Raw genomic sequence first — 18,537 nt, forward strand, 5'->3', positions numbered from 1 at the left:
GGGGAGCAAAGACGGAGCGAGGGACGGGGGGGGGTCGGGCTGTGCAGAGGAGCAGCGAGGGGGAGCAGGGGCAGACCGGACGGGACGGGGGGGCCGGGCTGTGCAGGAGGGCAGCGACAGCGGCCGGGGGGAGGCGGCGTGCGGGGACGGGCAGGGCGGAGGGGCGGGAAGGAGGGCAGGGCGGGTCGGGGTGTGCAGCAGGGGCCGGAGAGGGAGCGAGGCCAGGCCGGCTGGGCGGCCAGGGAGAGAGGAGGGCATCGGGCTACCCCTGTGGGGCAGGGACGGGGCGCAGGGCACGAGCGGGTTGGGGAGGGAGGGAGGGGGGGGGGGCTAGGGGGGAGAGAGAGGGGGGGGAAGGAAGGGGACGAAGGAACGAGAACAAAGTAAAAGAAAAGGGAAAAGCAAAAGCAAAGAAAAAGAGCCGCGGGAGCCAGAGGCTCCCGCGGCGATGTTGCCTCCCCGCGCACTGCCCGAGCAAATAACGGCGGGGGCGAGTTCCGGCGCTTAAATACCCCCGCCCCGACCCGCCCCCTGCCCGTCCCCGCCCCGCGCACCTGGCCGGGCCCCGCCTCGCACACCTGTGCGGGCCCCGCTCCGCCCCGGCCCCGCCCCGGCCCCGCCCCGCCCGCGGCGTTTAAAGCCGGCAGAGCCGCGGTCGCCCCGCGTTTGTGGAAGAAGCTCGTCCCGGGATGCTGCGGGAGCGATCGGCGCTCGGGGCCGGAGTCCCGGCCCGGCGGCTGCTCCCGGCGCTGCGCCGAGCTCGGGGCGCTGAGCGGGGACGGCACCGGCGGACCGAGGTTGGCTTGGGGCTGGGATGGGGTTCGGCAGCGGTACGGGGATCGGCATCGCCGGAGTCGCTGCGGGGTGGGCGCTGGGGCCGAGCTCGGCAGGGTCGCTCGGGCCGGGGCTCTGCCGGGGCCCGGCTGGGGGAGAACGGCGGCGCTTTCCTCGTACAGACGTGGAACCCGGGCCGGGACCGGCAGGGGTGCGGTGACACGCCGAGCCGGCCCCGGGACCCCCCGATCCCCCTCCGGGCTCGCAGCGCCACCCGCACCCCGAGCGGGATCGGAGCTCCTCCCGCTCGGGCACCCCCGAGGACATCGCACACCCCCCACACCTAAGAACATCGCCCGCCTCCCCCTTCCTTAACACCCCGGGAGGTTCCCGCCCGCAGGGCCCCCCGGGAACGAGGGCTCTGGGGCCCGCCGGGGCTCCGGCCACGGGCCCGCTCCGGCCGCGGGGAGCCGGGGCCTGCCGGGGCAGGGAAGAACGGGGCCAGCCGCTCCCTCGTTCCTCCCGTGCTCCGGGACCCCGAGCAGAGCTTGCCCGTCTGTCCCCCTGTCCCTGTGTCCGTCCACAGGCGGCCCCAGGAGCTGGCGCTGACCGTGCCGCGGGTCGGGCACAGGCTGCTCCCAGCTCTGCCTGCGGAACTTGGGCAATTGCCCACAGCAGTTCTTTGCCCTGCCATCCAGAAGGGGCAGCTCATCTGACACCTGCCAGGTGAGACCTGAGGCTCTCCTTCCTCTCCCCCGCTTCCTCGGCAACTCGTACCCTCCCGGGGCAAACCCTCTGCTTTTTAAAAATCCCCCATCTTTATTTGCAGGCGGGGAAGGTCCTGCCTAGGACGGAAACGGCTACAGGAGAGGAAACCAAGAAACGCTCCAACCGGACGCTGCCGCGCGAGTCAAAGGAGGGAAGGACCGCAGGCAAATACAGTCAGGAAATCTGCTTTTATTAAATCTCTGCAGCATTAAATCCCCCCTTCCCAGCCACGGGCCGGAGGGAGCGCGGCCGGCTGGGCTGTGCCCGGCTGGCGACGGGCACCAATTCATCACTGCCCTGCTCAGGGAGGTTTTCCGGCCCTGTCCGGGATTCCCCCAACGGCTGCAAAGGTGCTCGTGTGACGTCCGAGCTCATTTCCAGGGATAAAGGAGCCAACCGAGTCGGGAGGGATCCCTCGCTCCGAGGCCAAGGCGTTGCTCCAGTGTCGCCGCCTGGTCCCGCCTGCGGGGGGGCGTCTCCTCCAGGTGAGCCTTCGGAACCCAAAATGCCAGGTGGGCTCATGTGGGGGCCGCTTTTCGGGTCCGGAGTTGGACGGAGCCCTCGGCGGCTCCTGCTTCCCGCCAGGAATGTTCTCGGGGCTCCCTGGGCAGTCCCAGCTGGGCAGGGAACGCGGGCCGGGAGGAGGCCGGAGCGACAGAGAGTGACCCAGCCCTGCTTGGGCTTCCTATTGCCAGGGGATGGATGAGCTGTGCCTTGCACTGCCCTGCCGGGGCTCCCGGCGGTCCGGAGCGTCCGGAGCTCAGGCAATCCCGCCCGCAGCCGCAGGACTCCCAGCACAGGCCGTGGCAGCCGGGATGGAGCAGCCCCGGGCCAGAGCTTCCATCGGGCACAAGACGGATTTGTCTCCCGAGCAGGGCTCGTCCACCAAACGCACATCCGAGGGGGGGGGAACCGGCCACGGGCACCGGGGTGGGCACGGGGAAAGGGCTGCCCGCGGCTCCTCAGCCGGGGGTTGCTCTGGACGGGCACCCTGAGATGCCTCACCCTGGACACGCCCCAGCGCCAGCCCAGGAGGACCCAAAGAATCCAGCTGGCACTCGGCAGTGTCGGCACGGCGGGGCTGCAGAGCAGCGCGGGCAGCCATTCCCAGGGCCCACCTCCCAGAGCTCCCCCGCGCCCCCCACGTGTGTCCCGCCCACCCCAATTGCCCAGTCCAATTCCTGCCGTAGGCCTGAGTGGCCCAGGACAAACCCTCTGGCAGGCAGTGGGTTTGTTCCCTCTCATGGTCAGTGCCCAGTGTGTCCCTGTGGGCAGTGCCAGGCTGGGGACAGGCACATGCAGCTGGCAGCACTCTCTGCTCCAAAGACACTTCTGGGCTCCTTGGCAAACTGCCTCTGACACTTGGTCTTCTTCAGGAGAAATTAAGGATTGCTCATGGCAGTTTGGAGATGAAGTTATTCCAAAGGGAAGGAAAGAACAAATATTCCCATAAGAGCCCTTGGGATCTGCTGGGCTGAATTGGGAAGGGCACATTATCTGCAGTGCAAATACAGGACAACCTCAAACACAAAGCCCAGCCTGTCCAGTGGGGTGTGAAAGCACCACTGGGACAAACCTCCACTCTCCTGATTCTTTTCAGGGGCTGCTCCAACCCAGCTCTGAAGCTGCCAAGCCCAAACTGTCCCCAGCGCTCTGGAACAACAGGATCTTCCCAGGGATGATGCATTGGAAGCACAACCCTCACTCTCACCCTCCACACGCTCCCAGGCTCACCCCAAATTCAGGACAAGGGGCCAAAGGCCACTCGGGCCGGGGCTCCCTCTGTCTCTGCGGGCTCAGGGACTGCAGCCACCAGGGCCCTCCAGCACGGACAGCCTGGACCCAGAGCAGATCCCTGGGGATTAGCAGCGTCCTGGGCATCCCTGGAGACAGAAACCATCAGCCTCTGGGATAGCACTTCATTGCCAGCACACACAGCCTGCCACATTTAGGGGGGCAGCTCTCAGACCACAAACCCAGTCTGACCCAGTTCTCCTGGGCACCAACACGGACTCCACAAACCCACAGGAATGAGAATGTTCTGCTGCTTTGACAAACTTCAGCCCAGCTTTGCAAACCTCAGTCCCTGCAGCTCCTGCTCTCCAGAGCCCTGTTCAGGGCTGGCTCCAGTTCCCTGGAGAACCTGCCCCAGCCCCACTCTGGGCCAGCCTGAGCAGAAGCCACTGGGCTGCCCAAGGAAGAACCCTCCCCTGGCTGCTGCAGCTGGAGGGAGATCCAGCTCCAATGGAATCCCGGGAACAGCCTCCCAGATGGTCTCTCCCCAGCCCTTGGCAGTGGCTCAGGATGGCAGCAGCTCCAGTGCCAGCTGGGTCCCTGCACGAGTCCTTGTCCCAGCCCTGCCACATGGACACCCACGGGAGACACCCACGGGCACACAGGCCTTGCTTGCACAATTCCTCACCCACAGCTGAGGGAAAGCCACACAATAATAAGAAATAACCTGGGCTGAGAGCACTCATCACTCCAATCCATCAGGATTTGGGGGGAGTTGGGTAGGCAACAGACCCAAATTCTAATCCTACCTCTAAATTTCTAACAGATTCTCTTAGAACGATCCTGGACAGGAACTCAGACAACAAAACTCAAACACTGCACAAGCAATAGCAGAAGGTTTGCCAGGAAGAACAGAAGTTCCTTGTTTTCCTTAACACTCTGGGACTGTAGAACCCAATCTTTGCAACCAAGGGACACCAGAGATGTGATTAATACTTAAACCTCTCCCCCATGGGTCTGTCTCAGAGAACTGGGCCAGCCCTGAGCTACTCCCAGGTGCCTGCAGTGCTTTGGGGAGGGGCAGGACGATGCCCCACTTCTGCTTGGAAACATTCCAGATGAGGAAAAGCCACTTCCCTTCTCTCTCTCTGACCCAGAAGCAGAACAGTCCCGTAGGACAACACGGACTATGCACAGAAGGCCCAAGTCAGTGGGGGAAAAAACCACCCTAAACAAACCAAACCACCCCAAATTTCAAGATAAAAACAGGCTACTTCCTTAACAGGAGCACACCAAACTCATTGAAGCCAAAGAGGAAATTACAAACAAACAAACAAACAAAAGACCCAAAGAGATGCTTTGTGTTGATCATTCCAAAGGAAATTCTCCACAGATCAGAAGCAAGTACCAATACTTTTTCCTATGTTGAAAATTAATGACTTGAGGGGCTGGACATGTCCAGTGAGGGTTCAGGGTCTGGTGGGTCCTTTCTGGCTGATCCTGACCGGCCCAGGCCAAACCCAACCACCCCCATGGCTGCTCCATCCCAAACCTGGGGACAACGTTCAGACAGTTTGGAAATACTGCCCTTCCCTGCTACTCCCTCCTTCCTTACACATCCACTGCCCAGGGAGCAAATGCCAACACCAGGAGGAGAGAAAGGTGTCCCTCTGACTTACCCCACCCCACGGGCAGCACCAGGAGCCCCCAGCCCGGCCGGCGGGGCTGCAGCCTCTTGCCTTTGGCTGCTCCCAGCCCAGGGCACTTGGCAGAGCTGGGCTGGATCAGGGCTTTGGCCTGGCCTGGAAGAGAGGAGAACAAGGCAATTAAGGGCACTGGGCAAGTCAAAGGCTCCTGCCCTTCACCCTTCTGTTCAGTTGCTCACTGGAGAGTTTTAGCCAAGAAAAATCCAGGGGGGACAACAAATAAAATGTGGCATTTTTATTCCTCTCTACTTCAGGCAATAAAAGGAGGGTCATCTTTCCTGCTACATTCCTTGCCCCATTTGAGCAGAATCCTTTTCATTCCAAACCCCCCTTGGGAGTCAGTCAATCCTCTGCCATTGGACTTAGGACTAAGGAAGAGACATCTGGGATGATGGACCCCAGGAAATGAGGGAGAGAAACCTGACAGGGAAAGGTTTCAAGGCACTCCAGAACTCAGAAATGTGTTCATGCCTTGCCAGCCCACCCCCATTCTGTGCCACCCACCTGAGCTGGGCAGGTGAGGCCAAGGCTCCCCTTCCTGCTGCCAATCACTGTCCCAGCACACGGATCCCCGTGCTGGGCAGCACTTGGGAAAACTTGGGAAAGGCCAAAGGAAAATGGCACTGCCTGTCAGAAAACATGTCTGTGAACATCCCTTCTGCACCAATGTAATCCCATCCCTCTGCCCCAATAAACCCAGGGCAGGCAGGTCTCTCCAGCCCAGGGGAGAACAGGAAGGAGAACTGCAGGAACACAGGCAGGCACAGGCAGCTCTTGGCACTGATTCCCTGCAGACCTCTCTGCACTTGGGGCTCTTGGCACCTCATTTATAAAGAATGGGGGGGCAGCAGCCCAGGAATGCCCCTCAAAAACAGGGGCCTGGGCAGCTGGAGATGAGAGGAGGGGAGTTGTGAGGGGAGACACAGAGAGAGAACAGGAACAGGGGTTGTTTGGGAACAGGCTGGGTGTCCAGCAGGGATGGGAACAGTAAACAGGGTAAGCTGGAGGAATGCAGGGGGCTTGGATGGATCCTTTTTCCCTTTGCTCAGAGGCCTCAGCTCCACCATCTCTGGGAGCAGCAGGGAACTGCTGCAGGGGAAGAGTTCATTTAGGCACAAGCCAGTGATGCAGCCACTGGGGCAGGGCAAGAGGGGAGAAGAACTGACACAAAAATGACACAATCACCACTGAAAGGGACTTTATTGAGCTGCAACACGAACACCTTCACAGGAGGCCAAGGCCCGAGGTGCCCCCAGGACCACCAGCCCAGCAGCTGGGCTTGCAGGAACACCCTCTTCTCAAGTTATGGAGCCAGGGGCTGACAGCTGGGATCCATCCTGGGGGACTGGAGAGCACTCAGGCATCAGGGCCAAGTCCTGCCCGTTCACTGCAGACAGTTCAGCCCCAGCAGCAGTGGGAGTTTCTGCCTCTCTCTTCACTATTATTTGGGACCCAACAGCTCAAGGCTGTGGAATTGGAATTTTAGCTCCATAAATGTTTTACACAGTTGAGCTTCACCAGAACTGGTGCATTTTCAAGTATTCCTGACTCTTCCAAGTGCTGCACTTGCCCAGATCCTTTGGCCCTGGTGTTTTGCTGACAGGCAGGGCACTCCAGAAAACAACTCCTCACCAGTCATGGAATAACGAACAGTTTGAACAAACCCAATCCAACACATGGGATACAGATTTAGGGGATACAAAAGGAAATGAGCAAGGCAGAACTGTGGCTCAGCAGAAATGCCTCCCCCACGGCCCCCTCCGCTCCCCCCCAGCCCACACGGCAGCCCCGGGGCAGCCGATCCCGATCCCGCAGGCTCCGGCCCCGGGACAATTCCTGCGGGTGCCTCCACCCCAGGGGAGGCTGCGGGGCGGCTCCAAGGGGGTCCCGCTGGCCAGGCTGTGCCCAACAAAGCCGGCTTTAGGCCAGGCCTGGCACTGTGGGGCCGTGGGCACGGGCAGGTTCCGTGAGCTCCCCGTTGGCCACCCCTGGAGCGCTGGGCAGGCGCCCCGGCGGGGCCAAGGGTGGAGGGCACGGAACAGCTGCACACACCTTGGCTGCCTTGGCCCAGCACACACCCACTGCACCTGCAGCCCTTAAACAACTTCTTCTAGTTGATCCCAGAGACAACAACTGCATATTGTTCATAAAATCAGTATAATTACTGTGATCAGTGGATGGATTAAAGTGTTCAAAAACTTTGTAGCAGGTGGTGAGAATCCTGTAAATAGGTCCCAACAATGGTGAACAGTGACTTGTTTACCTGATTCCCAAAGATCACTAATTGACCCCTATAGTTACTGTTTGCATTTGGTGATCAAGTCAAGTCTTATTTCAAATTTGCAGGGCAATAATTTGCACTTGCATACAAAAATCCCCTGGTTTACTTACATTGAATTGTGTTATTTTTCCAGCACGATATCAGTCGGTGCACTGCAGCAATTCAGGAGAAGACAAAATCCAGTTAATTTTTGCAATCCAGGATGTGAATACAGTCCTCCAGATCAGTTCACTGCTACTCATTAAGTCCTTCTGTGCCTCATTTCTTTGTATTACAATATACACACCATGTCATGTGCACTCAGCCCAGTTCCTAAGTTACTGGTGTTCCCCTGTGCACAATAATTACATCTTGGGGAACCATCAGAGAGCTGCCCAAACTCCCCATCACATTCTGGAGTGAAGGGGGGGGTAAATACAGTGGGCATCCCTTGTGCCCCTAAATTCAGCACTCGGGATACACCTGGCCCAGCTCTTTGCCATTGGTTACCAAACAATTCCATGTCTCCACTGCCTACAAATCCAATACCAGCTCCTGTTCCTCCCAGCCTCGGTGCCAGGGGCAAGATGGGAGCACTGGAATCAGAGTGGGGAAAGGAATTCTGTTATCCTGATGATGTTGGGCTGCAGGACACAGGCAGCAGGTACCCAACAGTTGGACCAATATTCCCCTCGGGAGGATGATGCCAAACTGTGCCATCCCCTGCCCAAGCTGATCCCTTTGCTCTTTTGGCAGCACTGACCCAGAACAGCCCAGCAGGCAGAGCCCAGGGCATGGCCCTGCTGCTCTGACACTGTGGCTGGGACTGGCACCGCTCACCCAGGGGGACAACGATGCCAGGGAGACCCCCCGGACCCAGCACCGTAAGGGAAACTCCAGCCCTGCATGGCCACAGTGCTCCCAGCCCCTGGAATCACATCCATCCAACCCCACTGAGGGCACCAACAGCTGCCCCCACAATGAGCCCGACAGACCCCGGCCCTGCCAGAGAGTCCCCCCGGGCACAAAGGGAGACTGACCCCTGGGCAAGGGCCATTTGCTTCCCGGGTCACCTTGTCCTGGGGGCCTGTTTTGGAGCTGCTTTTCCATCTCCATCCAAATCAAACCAAGTCACCCCACCCAGGCACCTTTTCCAGGGAACTGCCCGGGCCAACAGCATCGCCCAGAGGGACCACAAGGGCTCTGAGGATGGCCAGGATCCACAGTTTCTGTAAGATATCAAGCTAAAACATGGCAATGTCATTCCCTCCACTAACATTTATTCACAGGAACATATTCCCATTTTCCTTGTCTGCATTTAATCACTAATTCCGTGATGGTGGCACCTGGGAGCCAAGTAGCCAAACCACTGCCAACTGACCCCAAATCCCTACAAACCTGACACTGCCCTAGTTCTTCCTGTTTCATTCCCACAGGTACAGTGTCTCACTCAGCACATGGACTACTTTTGCCTCCCCCCTTCGTGACTTCCAACTCGCTCTGGCACGGGTTATAAGCTCCTGCTTTCCCAAAGTGCTTCCCACTGACAGATGTGGCTGACCCAGCAGTGAGCCATGCATGCTCCCCCTCTGCTCCCAGCACTTGCTCTGGGGCTTTTCCCCATTTCCCAGTGATTTGTGCTCACTGTCCAGGGGATCTACACTTGTTGCCTCAACCACAGGGCCGGTGGCAACTCCCTCCCGAGGCCTCGCTCCTGCCCCGACCCCTGCTCTGGCTCTGGCTTGGATCCACCATCTCCATTCCATGGTGCTGCCTTCCTGAGCAGGGCCTGGCCTGTGCATCCTGGAGGAGCTTTGTACCCAAGGCCTTAGGGGGATTTCAGGCCCTCTTATCATTTGTTAAGTTCCCACTAAAGCCCAAGAACATACTCAGAGCTGCTTCTCCAACAGGGTCTATCTTGGGCTGGCTTCCAGTAACTTCCTGTTCCCAAATCAAGGGCACTTCCTTCCTACCTGTAACAGTTCATTAGGATACATGCCCAAAATAAGGACAAGTGCCACAAACATTCAAACACACAAAATATCTTTATTGCAGTGAGAATAATAATAATAATAAACTTAGCAAAGAGAATCAAAAGTTAAAAAAGGATACAAATGAACTGCCTTATCATGTGGCATTAAAACAAATACTAAGAACAGCATTCAATACAGTATAATATTAACTAGTAAAAAGGGAATTAAAGGGATACCAAAAAGAATCTTAACACAATATTATGGATAACTATTAACACGATATTTGGTTAGTAAAAGGGGAAATTAAAGGGGAAATATTATGAACACTAAATAAAGGGTATTAAAGGGACACTAAAGGATATTTAAAGTCTTCTTTCTCTGTTGCCTCCTCTCACTAACCTGTGCCCACCCCCCCGACAGGCAGGGCTGTCAGGATCTGCAGCAGCTGGTCGGTGCCCATCCCTTCGCGGGCGTCCCCACGGAGCAGCACAGGCTCGGTGGCAGGATGAGGATCGCTCAGCTCAGCAGTCCTGACAGCCCATTTTTATCAGCCCCACATTACACCACGTAGGGCCAGGACGCAGTGTAAGGGGAGGCCTGAATGGCAGCCAAACCCCGCCTGAGCATTGCCTGATGGCAACAGTCTGGGCCTGCCCTACTTGGAGGGCAAGGGGCCAGCGACCCCTGCCCACATCATCTTCCTCTCACCATCATCCTTCTCACCCCTATCTATGACCTCTCCCATGGTGTTTCAAGGGTAGATGTACCTACCTTGCAAGATGTAGCAGAACCAAGGAAGAACTCAGCTCTGATAACAGGGGATATCAGGCTGACTTGCTGAAAAGCACAATGGACCTTACAATTAGCTTGTGCCATGAAGTTACATTGTACCAGACTCTAGCTGGTTTCACATCCTAATAGGATTTCTTTCTCATGCCTCTATGCTCCATTGATCATCTAATTCAAAAGTACCCCCCTTACACTACCCTACTTCTGCCAGAGGCTCCAATTGGCACCATTAGCACTGGCAGGAACCTTCAGTTCCCCCTCTCCAGCTCATATTGGCCACAAGTCCAGAGCCTGTTGAATTGCTCCCTGAGCTGTTTCCAACTCTCCTGGCTGCTCGTTTCCCAATCAAACTCACACTTCTGTCCTGAGACTTTATGGCCCAGGCCAAGGATTGGTCCCAAAGGAGGACCTTGTTGTCACCAAAAGCCAAACCAACCAATAAACTGCTGGGCTTCCACCTTGCTCTGGGGGTGACAAAGCCTGAAGTCTCCTGCCTAGTCCTGGGCAATACTTCCTGGGGACCACAATGCCTCTGAGTTCCTAAAAACACCACAGGTTGGGCAGGTGCTTGAATTTTGTCTGGATTAACTCCCCCCTTCCTTTCCATGGGCTGCCCTACTCACTCTAATGGTGCTTGTACTCCCTGAACCATTCCCTCACCCATCCAACCATCCCTTGTGCCCTCTCTGGCAAGGACAGTGGGTCCAGGTGTTCTGCCACGCTCCCAGGGCACAGGGGGGGACTGTGGAGCCACCCTCGAGGGGGGAAACGTGCCCTGCCTGCCCTGCCCAGGGAAAGGGAACTGTCCCAGTGTTCCCCAGCACAAGGCACCCTTGGAAATGTCCACTGCAATGGGACACTCAGGGACAGCAACAAGCACTGCACGAGGCTGCTCTGGCACAGGACCAATTTTAAGCTCAGCTTTTCTCTGGACCACTTCACTTTGTTTGCCACCTCATCCTGCAGTCAGAACTTGCTCTCCTTGTAACTATTTAGGGTGACCATAAATCACAGAGGCCTCCACTCCAGCACCCACAAGGGCCTGAACCATCTGACAGGATCCATTTTTCCAGGGAATTCAAAGCTCCACCTGAGGACCAGGGTCTTTTCTCGCCCATCCCTGTGCTGGAGCTTGGCCTCCATCTCACTCTGCTTTCAGTTCCCTCCATGGTTGAACATTGGCAGCCCTGGCCCTGGGCGGAGCTCGGCATCCTGATCCCATCCCTCCTGGCCCCCGGAACCGCTGGCTCAGCAATGGGGGCCCTCCATTGCCAAGGGCACGGTCCCATCGGGGCTCACGGGGGGAGCAGGAGGTCGAAGGCTCCAGCCCTGCTGCTACAGCCTTCCACCACTACAGCCAACAGAGGAGCCTCCCCAGCCCTGCCTCCCAAGGCATCCTGAACAAACCCAGCCCAGCTCCACAGGACAAACTGCTCCCTGTCTGCCCAGTCCAGTCTAATCCCAGAGGCTACCAGATCATGCAGAACAACTACCCAGGAGATCAGAGACTCCAGTCCATCTCCTCCTAGCAGAGGTTTGGGTGAGTTTGGCAAATAGGGAAACTGAGGAATTCCCCAATGTTTTCCCAGTTTAACCCCTGTAAAACCAATCACCTTAACACTGCCAGTCCTTAATTCTCCTTCTCTTGTGTTAAGGATTAAGGAAGTTGTACTGTGATACTGTCAGGAATGCCTGAATCCATTGCAGGGACCTTGCTTTGAGCTCCCCAGGGCCGGGCACCCCGAGGATCTCCCCGAATAATCCTTTCGGTGCGCGCTGGAGTCCTCGGGGTGCCCCAACCCGGGGGGCACCAACAGCACTGTCTCTCCAGGGGGCCAATTTGGTCCTAAAACGCAGGGGGATCTTGCCTGTGTCCCAGACTGGTCCGGGGATCTGAGGCCCTTCCCGAGAAAATCTCGGTGCCGGCGTGAAGGGCCAGAGATCCCTTGGAGTCATGGGAGAGCAGGCACAGAGTCCCTCCTGGGGGGCAATTCTGCTGCCTGAAATCAGCTCTTCAAAGGAACCTCTAAGACTAAATTGGTGAGTTTTAGAAGCCAGACATTCCTTGCTTACAACACCCTGCCATGATCCCAGCCCGACGGGTGTCCTGGAAATCCGCTACCAAAGGGCACATGGAGGTGTCTCTACTGCAGCTGATGGGAGGGGTCAGCATTACATGAGGGTTCATTTTCCTTCCCTGCATTCCTATTCCATACTCAGGACATTTTCCAACACTTATTACCATACAAACCTACCCTTACAAGGTTTCCAAGGGGCTTCACCGAGGGCCTTCCCAGGTCTGCTCTGTCTGGAGCCCTCCAAGTCCTCAGTGCCTGCCTGAGGAACCTCAACACAACTCACCTGCTTACACAGCAACTTGGTGCTGCTTGCCTGCTGCCTCACTTCCCTTCTTCCTTCTTTCTTCACCTCCCTTGGTTGCTCCCTTTCAATCCCTTGGCTCAGCTCTGTGCAGTTTCCAGGCTCTATCCCACTGCAAAAAGGATTAGCTCTTGTTACATCTCAACACTCAGGTATCATTCCCACTTTTTTCTTGACACTCGGCCATTAGGCCAGTGTCTCCTTATTTAGAGGATAGTTTGACTCCTCAGTGACAACAACAGCTACAGCCCTGAATCCTAACACAGGCTGAGACACAAACATGGATGGGAACTCTTAAGGATCCACTTTGTCCTGCTCACCAATCAAAAGGAGCTTTTTTAACTCAAGAAGAAGAGACCCCAGGTGCTTTTTCTGCAACTTCAGCTGCTATAAATGTGATCCACAAGACCTGGAAAGGCCCTTCCCACTTCACCTGCAGGGCTGGCAGTGCCACCACTGGACACAGACCCAGTGGCTGGGCAGGAACGGAGGGGCTGGGGCGTCCAATCCATCGGCCCAGGCGGCACCAGGAGTTCCTGCAGTTCCTGAGGGGAGAGCCTCAAGACAACAAAGGATTAGGAAGACCATTTTAAACTTCAATATGTATATCTGCTGGAATATGGGGAGTTGGACAAGGCCTACTGGTGCAACAAGGACACACTCAAGGCCATCTATTAAAAGGATCGACCAGCACTCAAAAGCTATCACTATCCTTCTTGCAGGGGGAACTCAGGAAACTCTGTTGGCCAAGAGCCTCCAGGAGGATTTCCAGCTTTTGGGGCTCCCTTTTAACTATTTTTCCCATCACTGTAGCTGGGACTATCACCTGCCCTCCAGGGGGAACAGCCCACAAAGTTCACTTGCAGGGATGCCATTAACTCAAAGTCCCTTCTCAGGGGGGTCACTGCACACCTTGTCCTTTGTTTGCCCTCCCCACCAAAGATGCTTCCAACACTTCTGAGACATCTGGCAGACTCAGAGCTCTCCTCAGGGAAGGCTTTAGCTGCTTAAAGGCTGCCCTTGCACCATCTAGCCAAGGCAGCAAATTCTTACAGGCTGTTCTTAAAACTTTGCAGAACAGTCTTACCACACATCCAGAGGGAGCAATCCAGAGTCCAGCCTGTCCTACCATTCCCAGCAAGGCACTTCATGGGTTGTCTGGGGCTCAGGGAGGAATCAGGGGGCTTCTTTCCTTCCTTCCTGCTTTCCAGACTTTCTCCTTCCAAAGCAAAGGTTTCTTGGCTTTCCTTGCTCAAGGAGAGGCAGCAAAGGTCATCTTTTCAATCCAATACTGGAAACTGCTCAAGGTTGTCATTCAAGGTGCTTCTCTCAGGTCCTGCACTCATCAATCATCTTGGCCATTGGTTTTCTTGGCAGGTTCTTGCATTCACATTCTACAAGCAAACCAGGATGAGCAAATTCAGCTGTTACTGCAACCAATCCAAGCTGGAATTCTGATTTTAAAGGATACTGGGTTTGCCTTACCAGGAGAGATCCCACATTAGGGGTAATACCTACAGGTTCTGCCCTCTTCCACTCTCCTGGAAGTCCACTGGCCCACACCACAGGAACAACTGCAGCTGCCACTTCAGTCGGGACCTTGCTGCTGACAGGAGTTATTCCCTGCACAACAAGAGCTGCTGCTTGGACACATTTAGTTTCAGTCATTACAGTTTCAATATCAACAGTTTTCAATTTCATTTCTGCCTCAACTTTTCCAGTCCATCTCTTCCTAGCAGAGATTTTGGTGAGTTTGGCAAATAGGGAAACTGAGGAATCACCCAATGTTTTCCCAGTTTAACCCCTGTCACACCAATCACCTTAACACTGCCAGTACTTCATTCTCCTTCTTTTGGGTTAAGGACTGAGCAAGATGGACCTGTGTCTGACCAGGACCTGTGCAAACCAAAAGCTGGGGACTGGAACACACACCTGGCACTCCTGCAGCTCTTACCATTACATTCCAGAGAAAACAGCCAATTGGACCATCACTGTTCATTTCTTAATCCCAATCCCACACTTCTTTGGCACTTGGAGCATCACTTTTATCACCCAATTACAGCCCATTAGAGAGCTCCATGTCTAGCAGGGACAGGTACCCCTGGGATACTGTCAGGAATGCCTGAATCCATTGCAGGGACCTTGCTTTGAGCTCCCCAGGGCCGGGCACCCCGAGGATCTCCCCGAATAATCCTTTCGGTGCGCGCTGGAGTCCTCGGGGTGCCCCAACCCGGGGGGCACCAACAGCACTGTCCCTCCTGGGGGGCCCAATTTGGTCCTAAAATGCAGGGGGATCTTGCCTGTGTCCCAGACTGGTCTGGGGATCTGAGGCCCTTCCCGAGAAAATCTCGGTGCCGGCGTGAAGGGCCAGAGATCCCTTGGAGCCACGGGAGAGCAGGCACAGAGTCCCTCCTGGGGGGCCAATTCTGCTGCCTGAACTCAGCTATTCAAAGAAACCTGTAAGACTCAGATGGTGAGTTTTAGAAGCCAGGCCATCTTTTATTCCTATGCTCTTGAATTATTCCAGCCCACCAGGGGCCCTGGTAATCAGCTCCCAAAGGGAACACAGAGCTATCTCCACTGCAGCTCATATGGCAGTATCACAGGAGGATTCATTTTCCTTCCCTGCATTCCTGTTCAATATTCAGGGCATTTTCCAACACTTATTACCATACACACCTACCCTTATAACATCTCCAAGGGGCTTCACCGAGGGCCTTCCCAGGTCTGCTCTGTCTGGAGCCCTCAAAGTCCTCAGTGCCTGCCTGAGGAACCTCAACACAACTCACCTGCTTACACAGCAACTTGGTGCTGCTTGCCTGCTGCCTCACTTCCCTTCTTCCTTCTTTCTTCACCTCCCTTGGTTGCTCCCTTTCAATCCCTTGGCTCAGCTCTGTGCACTTTCCAGGCTACATCCCACTGCAAAAAGGATTAGCTCTTGTTACATCTCAACACTCAGGTATCATTCCCACTTTTCTCCTGACACTTGGCCATTAGGCCAGTGTTTCATTATTTAAAGCACAGTTTGACTCCTCAGTGACAACAACAGCTACAGCCCTGAATCCTAACACAGGTTGAGACACAAACACAGATGGGAACTCTGAAGGATCCACTTTGTCCTGCTCACCAACCAAAAGGAGCTTTCTGAACTCAAGAAGAAGAGACCCAACATCCTTTTTCTGCAACGTCAACTGCTATAAATGTGATCCACAAGACCTGGAAAGGCCCTTCCCACTTCACCTGCAGGGCTGGCAGTGCCACCACTGGACACGGACCCAGTGGCTGGGCAGGAACGGAGGGGCTGGGGCGTCCAATCCATCGGCCCAGGCGGCACCAGGAGTTCCTGCAGTTCCTGAGGGGAGAGCCTCAAGACAACAAAGGATAAGGAAGACCATTTTAAACTTCAATATGTATATCTGCTGGAATACAGGGGCTTTGACAAGGCCTACTGGTGCAACAAGGACACGCTCAAGGCTATCTATTCAAAGGATCTACCAGCACTCAAAAGCTATCACTGTCCTTCTTGCAGGGGGAACTCAGGAAACTCTGTTGGCCAAGAGCCTCCAGGAGGATTTCCAGCTTTTGGGGCTCCCTTTTAACTATTTTTCCCATCACTGTAGCTGGGACTATCACCTGCCCTCCAGGGGGAACAGCCCACAAAGTTCACTTGCAGGGATGCCATTAACTCAAAGTCCCTTCTCAGGGGGGTCACTGCACACCTTGTCCTTTGTTTGCCCTCCCCACCAAAGATGCTTCCAACACTTCTGAGACATCTGGCAGACTCAGAGCTCTCCTCAGGGAATGCTTTAGCTGCTTAAAGGCTGCCCTTGCACCACCTATCCAAGGCAGCAAATGCTTTACATGCTGTTCTTAAAACTTTGCAGAACAGTCTTACCACACATCCAGAGGGAGCAATCCAGAGTCCACCCCGTCCTACCATTCCCAGCAAGGCACTTCATGGGCTGTCTGGGGCTCAGGGAGGAGTCAGGGGGCTTCTTTTCTTCCTTCCCCCTTTCCAGATTCTCTCCTTCCAAAGCAAACGTTTCTTGGCTTTCCTTGCTCAGGGAGAGGCAGCAAAGGCCATCTTTTCAATCCAATACTGGAAACTGCTCAAGGTTGTCATTCAAGGTGCTTCTCTCAGGTCCTGCACTCATCAGTCATCTTGGCCATTGGTTTTCTTGGCAGGTTCTTGCATTCACGTCCTACAAGCAAACCAGGATGAGCAAATTCAGCTGATTCTGCAACCAATCCAAGCTGGCATTCTGATTTTAAAGGATACTGGGTTTGCCTTACCAGGAGAGATCCCACATTAGGGGTAATACCTACAGGTTCTGCCCTCTTCCACTCTCCTGGAAGTCCACTGGCCCACACCACAGGAACAACTGCAGCTGCCACTTCAGTCGGGACCTTGCTGCTGACAGGAGTTATTCCCTGCACAACAAGAGCTGCTGCTTTGACACATTTAGTTTCAGCAATTACAGTTTCAATATCAACAGTTTCCCATTTAATTTCTGCCTCAAATTTTCCAGTCAACCACCTCTGAGTAGGGGTTTGGGTGAGTCTGGCAAATAGACAAACTGAGGAATTCCCCAATGTTTTCCCAGTTTAACCCCTGTCACACCAATCACCTTAACACTGCCAGTCCTTAGTTCTCCCTCTATTGGGTTAAGGACTGAGGAACTTGTACATGTGTCTGACCAGGACCTGTGCAAACCAAAAGCTGGGGACTGGAACACACATCCTGCACTCCTGCAGCTCTTACCATTACACTCAAGAGAAAACAGCCAATTGGACCATCACTGCTCATTTCTTAATCCCAATCCCACACTTCTTTGGCACTTGGAGCACCACTTTTATCACCCAATTGCAGTCCATTAGAGAGCTCCCTGTCTAGCAGGGACAGGGACCCCTGGGATACTCTCAGCAATGCCTGAATCCATGGCAGGGACCTTGCTTTGAGCTCCCCAGGGCCGGGCACCCCGAGGATCTCCCCGAATAATCCTTTCGGTGCACGCTGGAGTCCTCGGGGTGCCCCAACCCGGGGGGCACCAACAGCACTGTCCCTCCAGGGGCCCAATTTGGTCTCAAAATGCAGGGGGATCTTGCCTGTGTCCCAGACTGGTCCGGGGATCTGAGGCCCTTCCCGAGAAAATCTCAGTGCCGGCGTGAAGGGCCAGAGATCCCTTGGAGCCACGGGAGAGCAGGCACAGAGTCCCTCCTGGGGGCCAATTCTGCTGCCTGAAAACAGCTCTTCAAAGGAACCTCTAAGACTCAGCTGGTGAGTTTTAGAAGCCAGGCATTCCTGCATGCTCTAAGATATTTTAAGAGCTTACTGAGTGAAAAACATAAAGTTTTTATCAAAGACATCTGACCTCCCACAGACAGCTCCTTTCCCCTTTCAGTACAATATTATTTTCATGGTATCAGTTAATAGGAAGTGCCCAAGAATCCCAGACTGTGCTTTCCAGAACAGAAAATAAACAGAGGGAAGGATCTTTGCACAAGTGTAACATACTCTAGACCAGACCTGACTTTAGTTTTACTCTTTGTGTTCAAATACAGCAGAAGGCAAAAACTCCACCAGGAGAACTGGCACATTACCCATGGTACCCTCAAAGTCCATCTTATGAGGGCTGTAGGAAAATACAAGTCCCTTTTGCCTGCAGATCCTTCCCATCCACCTGGTGCTCTCCCAGCAGCAGAAAAGGTGACCTCAGGGACACGGTGGCACTCGACATCCTGCTGAGAGAGCAAGGAAACCTTTCGCATAAAGGTGAGTTGAAATCTTATAAACTTCCTTTCCTGGGAGCTTTGTGAAGTCTGCAACCAAGAGGGGGAAAATTTGCAGCTCCTTTGGTGCAGGTGTCAACAGAGGCCAACAGAGCTTTCACCTTTTTCAGACAACTGTGCCCTTTTTGGCTCCCTGGCAGCTCCAATGGCACCAGAACCCCCTTCCTGCACACCCACGGCTGTCACACACAGGCACCCACACACCTTTGCTCCAGCCCACACGGGGCCAACATTTCCTCACCCTGCACATCCCAAGGGCAGTAGTTTTGCTAGAGAGCACAGCAACCCCCCTGTCCTCACAAACTGCCTCCCTGCAAAAAAGGAATCATTTCTCCTGGACACTTCTCCCACAGTCAAGGTCTTT

The 18,537-nt window shown here is 55.1% G+C and overlaps 2 long non-coding RNA genes across 4 annotated transcripts; one reads left to right on the forward strand and one right to left on the reverse strand.

The window, feature by feature from the left end:
* Positions 1–685: 685 nt before the first annotated feature.
* Positions 686–3,253, forward strand: LOC127478766 (uncharacterized). Of its 2 annotated transcripts, XR_007907337.1 has the most exons (4): positions 686–797; positions 1,361–1,500; positions 1,604–2,027; positions 3,143–3,253. It is a non-coding gene; the product is annotated as an uncharacterized LOC127478766 (long non-coding RNA). The 2 variants fall into 2 exon arrangements; XR_007907336.1 differs by lacking the exon at positions 686–797 and having other exon boundaries at positions 1,126–1,500.
* A 69-nt stretch (positions 3,254–3,322) lies between these two features.
* LOC127478765 (uncharacterized) lies at positions 3,323–17,971 on the reverse strand. Of its 2 annotated transcripts, XR_007907335.1 has the most exons (8): positions 16,279–17,971; positions 15,511–15,735; positions 15,173–15,302; positions 13,471–14,006; positions 12,817–12,928; positions 12,366–12,495; positions 4,956–5,078; positions 3,323–3,425 (listed from the first exon to the last, which is right to left on the reverse strand). It is a non-coding gene; the product is annotated as an uncharacterized LOC127478765 (long non-coding RNA). The 2 variants fall into 2 exon arrangements; XR_007907334.1 differs by lacking the exons at positions 3,323–3,425; positions 4,956–5,078 and having other exon boundaries at positions 9,259–12,495; positions 15,624–15,735.
* Between the last annotated feature and the right edge of the window lie 566 nt (positions 17,972–18,537).

The sequence above is a fragment of the Manacus candei genome, unplaced genomic scaffold (assembly GCF_025592945.1).
Source record: "Manacus candei isolate 608988 ecotype Guabito, Panama unplaced genomic scaffold, ASM2559294v1 h1tg000062l, whole genome shotgun sequence".
In the NCBI taxonomy this organism is placed as follows: domain Eukaryota; kingdom Metazoa; phylum Chordata; class Aves; order Passeriformes; family Pipridae; genus Manacus; species Manacus candei.